The following is a 6,696-nucleotide window of genomic DNA, read 5'->3' as shown; positions in this document are numbered from 1 at the left end:
ATCTCAGAATATGAATGTTAGCTTACTTTCAAATGCATGTAACTGCATTATATTTGCATGGGTACTTCCATGTTACATTCTCTGATTGAAATACTATGATGTATGCAGCTCCAATAAAAAATAAAAGTAATCACTTTATTTATTTATTTATATCACTAAAAAATTCCGCAGCAAAGCGCGGGGTATCATCTAGTTACTCTTAATAAGTCAAACCAACAACATGCATAGTGGTATCTCCTACCAAACCTTACTTTCTTTCTTACGAGCTTTAAATTACACAAAAAGGAAACTTTGAAAAGGTTGGAGGCAAAACACACATTATACTTGGAATAGAAAGTGCTATATATATAGGTAGGTATGATAGACATTGGATTTGAGTTGAGCTTGCAAACAAGTCTATGTTTGTGTAAGAATTCAAATCTTTTTGCTAGCAAGAGGTCTAAAAGCATGCAATAGTACCCATAGACTATTCATTCATCATCAAAAAATAATACTTAAAATTAAACATCTATGTAGACTATAAAGAAGTAGCACAGAATAAGGCACATAACAAATCATCACTCAATAGAGCATGTGAAACTAGAAATACCATACACAAAATAAATTTCACCTTTTAGGCATTCCTCATTTTCTTTTATAAGCATGCAACTTATTTTATTTTAAACATTCAGAGATAAAGAGTTTGGTCCATTAGATCATGCATATGCATTATAACACTCAATATAATGGTCCTCTCATAAAATAAAATAAAACTATACACAAATAAAACAAGGACGCTTCAAGTTTTCGCGAAATTTCTATGTTGCTAAAAAAACAGATTTTAGAGGTGCTCAAACCAGGAGTTTTTGAATGAGTCCAGTGGGGTGTCATGGGCATCAACAAACTTATTATATTCATAATAATTGAATCATCTTAGTGTGATATTCCTCCACTACCTATGAAAAAACTTCAACACAAACTTTTTTGCCCATTCTTTTTTATGGGATGATGTTAGAGGTACAAGAAATCATGCTTGCTGCAAATTTAGTCAAGAATAAAATTATTTTTTCATGAAATAGATAGCACATAATGTTATAATAATTCTAGTATATCAAAGTTCCAAGTAAAAATAATTTTGATACTCAAATAAATGGATCTAACAAAGTAAGGCAGAATCTGTCCAGAATTTTTGCTGCAGCAAAACTGAATTTTTGGCACGACTTAGACACCTCAAAAAATTAAGAAAATGTATGTGCATATAGATGATGAAAAATTTTAGCTACTGTTAATTTATCAAGATTTTAGACTTCACAAAAAATAGACAAAAATCATGCACTAAAAAGTGCAGCGCAGAAATCAGCAACTTCATATTATGTTTCCAACTTTAAACATCCAGATGGGTAAAAACTTGATACTTTATTTTAAAACCAGAGAGTAGAAATAAAAGAAAACTAACATGCTATATCAAAAATTTAAAATAAACAACACAAATAAAAACATCTCGAGTTGCCTCCCGCAAAGGGCTTTCTTTGTAACCATATAGCCAGGCTTACTTACTTTATTCAAGTGTCATGGAAATTATGTGGTAACATGAATGCTACCTCCTTATTCCTTGGAAAGTTCTAATACACTTCTTGTGAGGGAATTGAAACTTGACATCCCTTCTTTAGAATCAATGATAGCTCCTGTTGTTCTCAGAAAAGGTCCTCCAAGAATTATAGGACTAGAGGTATTTCTCCCCATGTCCATAACAATGCAATCAACAGGTACATATGTCATATGCAATTCAACCATTACATCATTTACTTTGACTAATTTTTTTTTGTTTGAATCATCAACAAGTAATAAATCAATGGAGCATTATTCCATATTTTTTAGATTAAGTAGTTCATATATCTCTTTTGATATGATAGAAACACTAGATCCTAAATCTCGAATGGCATGATGTGTTTCTTTGTCAATAGATATTAAAATCTTGGGGATCCACGCATCCCCAAGCTTAGGTGGTATCATGGACTCATTATTGTACATATGAATCTTTTCTTTAATGACATAGTTAGCAATATAGGAATCAAAACCAGCTTGATCAACATTAATAGTGGGATCTTTAGCAAATTTCTCAAGTAAAGCAATCAATTCATTCAATATACATTTATCAAGATCCAAGAGTGGTTCACTAGCTTCACTAAGCATTTTAACTTCTTCAATATGTTTATCATTCGCAAACATAAGAGTTTCTTTTCATGCATAGCATTCAAAGGTTTCCAAGATTTATCTATAACTTATTGCACATATTTAATTGTTTCTTCATGACTCTTTTGTTGTAAGATATTTTTGAAAGACACAAATTTTTGTGTTAAGATCTCAACTTTATCAATCAATGCATCTTGCCTTTCAAATTTTGCTATGATTTCCTTATTCAACTCTTTTTCTGAAGTAATAAAAGATCTAATGGTGTTTTCTAATTCATTACAATTACTACCACTAGCATATTTGTTTGGCACATAACGGGCCGGCCATAGCTATTATTATAATTACTAGTTGAATGCCCGTGCATTGCCACGGCTGCTACTATATCTTTTGATATGTTTTCGAGCGTCTTGAAGCATAGAACCAACCTTTGGTTGGATGGTTAGGACGGCAGTGACACCTCCAGCCCATCAGAGTTTAAATCCCAGATTTAACACTTTGGCATCTCATTAAAAAGGCCGGAATATTGTTCGGTAGGTAGCGGCATTCCTGTTAGCGGTGACGTGTTCATGGTGTTTTCGTCAATGTCAAGACCTGATGGATCAATTTCTTGGACCTAGTCTCTAGAAGGTGCTCATAGGGTAGGGTGTGCGTGCGTCCATAGGATTCAATGTATGTACGGATGTGTGCGCGCATGTGTCTGTACCGTGTTTTCCAAAAAAAAAAAAACGCTCTTGCAGCAACATTGCATCGTGTTTTATGTTGTTTTTTTTTTCAAAACATCGCGAGTATTTATTTTAGTTTATCCGTCGTATATAAAAGCAAAACATTTATCAGGCAATTTTTTTAATGATTTTAATATAGTTGTACGAAATTTGCATAGAAAATATGGTAAAAAAATCTTGCATAGAAATATTTTTGAAAGGTAACACATTCTCAAAGTAATGAAATTCTATGATTTTGCCTTGCTACCAAAAATAAATTCTAGAAATATTAACAAGATTGTGGCGTTGGTATACGTACTCCTAGACGACGGAATTTAACAAAACTGGATTCATTGATTTTAGAGGTATGAATAACTCTTGCTTACTCTAGAGATATGAATAACTCTTGCTTACTCTTCGGTATCAAGAACATTGCTATGATTTGGGAGTAGAACGTTTTGTATGGCTACCTTCTTAACTACAACAAGGTATGGTTTATATTCTCTCTTCATGTCCTTTTGTTTCCAGTCAGGTCAAGGTGAGGTTTTGCCTTTGTGTTGTGTACTTATATCAGATATGTCTAGCTGGACATGCTTACTTTGTTATTATGCAATAATTTGCAATTCCTTTACTCGATTCAATTTTCAGTTCTGCACCAAAACAGATTAGATTGTTTTCATTAATTTTGAATTTGAAAAGTAAGTTGCCACTGAAGTTACTCTAATAGTTCTATGTAATGAATGCATGTATTATTTGCACTTTCAAGATGTTACTAGTTGCGTATACATTGTCAATATAGTAGTTATTTTTTTTGTCAAAAACATGCGGGAAGAAAATACAAACTGAATCAATCCGCTACTCCTTCATTAAAAAAAAAATGCGTTTTGGCCTTATTTTGACTATCATATTTCTTCTTTACATGCATTTCCGAGTCATTTTAAACATAAGTAAATTAACACTAAGAACAAAATTGTTGCGGGATAAGGAGTTGTGGCAAGACGCCCGGTCGCCCCAGCCTGCCTCCGCGTCCAACCATGGGCCAGTGACGGTCATCGTCCTCGCTCCAGCCGTCCTCCTGGTCGAACCTCACCCCACCCGGCCTCTTCGTCAAACCATGGGCCAGCGACGAGCTACATAATCAGAGCGCTGCAGCGGCGACGCGCATAATCAGAGCCCTGCAGCGGCGCTTGGTCTGTTGCACGGTGGGAATCGATGGATTAGGTGGCGTGGTGGACCAGATACCGTCAACTGAACCCCGGCAGCAGCAGCGTGGGTGCACTGGAATTTGCGTTTGACACAACGGCGAGACGCTTCAGCACCGAAACTTGCAATTGATTTTGTTTTTTTATATCGAGGGATTTGCATTCTTTTTATGGGCTTGCCGAATAGGCAAAGCAGAGGCCATATCAAATATTCCACGATCTCGTTGTCCGATGAGATTTCATGTCGTAGCAGATTTCATGTTGAAAGCAGATAGGGACGGCTAGTGGCGAGTGCGATGTGTAGCCTGGGCCAAGTGTGGTGCGGAGCGGCGGACTGCAGGGTGGAGGAGTGAAGACGGGGCAGCAAGGTGGAAGCGGGAGGGCAGAATCGTCACTAGAGAGGGCGGGAGGTGATGATCTGACACCTTGCCGCCGACTTGGCCATCATAAATAGGGGAAACTGCTGGAGTTTATAGGAGAGTCGCTGGGCAGTGTTGCGGATGATGCACTCGTCTGCCGCCGCGACACAGGTAGTTCGGGAAGAAGGTGAGGGTGGACCAGGCGGATGCAAGGGATCGCGATGAGCGAGTCGGTGGTGAGGTGGAGCAGGTGCGATGTGGTCGGGAATCGGCGGCTCCGATCGAGCTCGAGTAGAAGGGCCGATAAACTGGAATTATAGCGATCCTAGCCATTGCCTCCGCCACCACGACGCGGGTGGAGCGGGATCGAAGGAGTTGATTCCGGCATTGACGTCCACTCCAGCGGTCGCATGCATCGATTCCTGGAGCTCAGGTGCTGGTCTTCACTTCTCCGTCCGCCTCAAAAATTGGGGTTCCGCCTCTAAATTTCAGCGTGCGCACACAAGAATCTGAGGGGGAACCCCAATTTTTGCCCAGGCCAATCTCGCGGCTCCAAATTTCAGCGCCATCTTAGGTCGGACGTGAGGGCAGGTATCACTGGCCGTGCCGATGCGGAGTTGGTTCTACGCGTTGCGCTTCATCATAAATTTCGATGGAAATCAACTTCTTGATCGTTGTTCACGGAAATCAAGTTATTTCAAGATCATTGTTTCGACGGAAATCAACTTCAGTCTTGAATCTTGATCGATGTTTGTCCTGATCCGATGGGATTGGATTATGAAGGAACCGTATATCTTGGATTTGGAAAATCACCCGTTGTTTGTCCTGATTGGATTGGATTATAAAGAAACAGTGTATCTTGGATTTGGAAAATCACCCGGACACAAATTCCTGCTTGTATAGGCGATGACCAAATTTTCCATCTAGGGTGGGTTAACAGCCACGTAGGTCATGCGTGGGTCACGCTGTCTCGTTCCCTGGTTTTCTAGTTCAGGTTCGGTGGTTAGTTTTTTAACGATAGTCGGATTCCGTTAAAACTCTAGAACCATCAAGAGTCCTTTTAAGCAACGGCTTTGGTTTTACTACCGATCTGATCACTAGCTTGCTGGGTTTTTTTTTCCGCAAAGTTGTGGGTTTTGGAGCAACGTTCAAACTCATGGATTCCACGGAGATCTTCGTCCCAACAAAGAAACTCTTTGGCCCGTTTGTGACACCAGGCGGTCACCTATTGCAATTTAATAGTAAAGTCCTGATCCGATGGGATTGGATTATGAAGGAACCGTATATCTTGGATTTGGAAAATCACCCGTTGTTTGTCCTGATTGGATTGGATTATAAAGAAACCGTGTATCTTGGATTTGGAAAATCACCCGGACACAAATTTCTGCTTGTATAGGCGATGACCAAATTTTACATCCAGGGTGGGTTAACAGCCACGTAAGTCATGCGTGGGTCACGCTGTCTCGTTCCCTGGTTTTCTAGTTCAGGTTCGGTGGTTAGTTTTTTAACGATAGTCGGATTCCGTTAAAACTCTAGAACCATCAAGAGTCCTTTTAAGCAACGGCTTTGGTTTTACTACCGATCTGATCGCTAGCTTGCTGGGTTTTTTTCCGCAAAGTTGTGGGTTTTGGAGCAACGTTCAAACTCATGGATTCCACGGAGATCTTCGGCCCAACAAAGAAACTCTTTGGCCCGTTTGTGACACCAGGCGGTCACCTATTGCAATTTAATAGTAAAGATTATTATCGTACCCATTGTTGCCAAAGTTTCTTATAAAATTAACAACCTAATTTTCATTATTGTTGCCAACTAAATCTTGTAAAGGGACATTATCATTATTTTTTGAATGGTGACTGTGGGGCAAAAAGCCCCCCAGCATTTTATTAAACTTCAAACTCCCTATTACAAGAAAAAAGTCCAACAAAACCAAGAAGAAAGGAAAAAATCTGGCAAGCAGCCACCTACAACCTACCTAAATATATACAAAACTAAGGAAGAGCAGCAAGCCAAGTTAGCAAACTATCTCCATGTTTCCTTTTTATTCTACGGTGTGACAAGAAAATGTCATGAGTGAAGCTAGCCTTCCACCTTCTGAAAAGAGGTCTTTCATTGTTAAAAATAGTTGCATTCGTAATGAGCCAAATATGCCAGCATGCAGTAATCAGAAATTCCATGAAAAAAGGACACCCAAAACTCCTTCTAGCATCAGCAATAACATCCTGTAGATCAGAATCTCCATTCCCATTCCAACTGATATGTAGA

Source organism: Lolium rigidum, chromosome 4, assembly GCF_022539505.1.
Source record: "Lolium rigidum isolate FL_2022 chromosome 4, APGP_CSIRO_Lrig_0.1, whole genome shotgun sequence".
Classification (NCBI taxonomy): Eukaryota; Viridiplantae; Streptophyta; class Magnoliopsida; order Poales; family Poaceae; genus Lolium; species Lolium rigidum.
Note: the sequence above shows the minus strand (reverse complement) of the source record.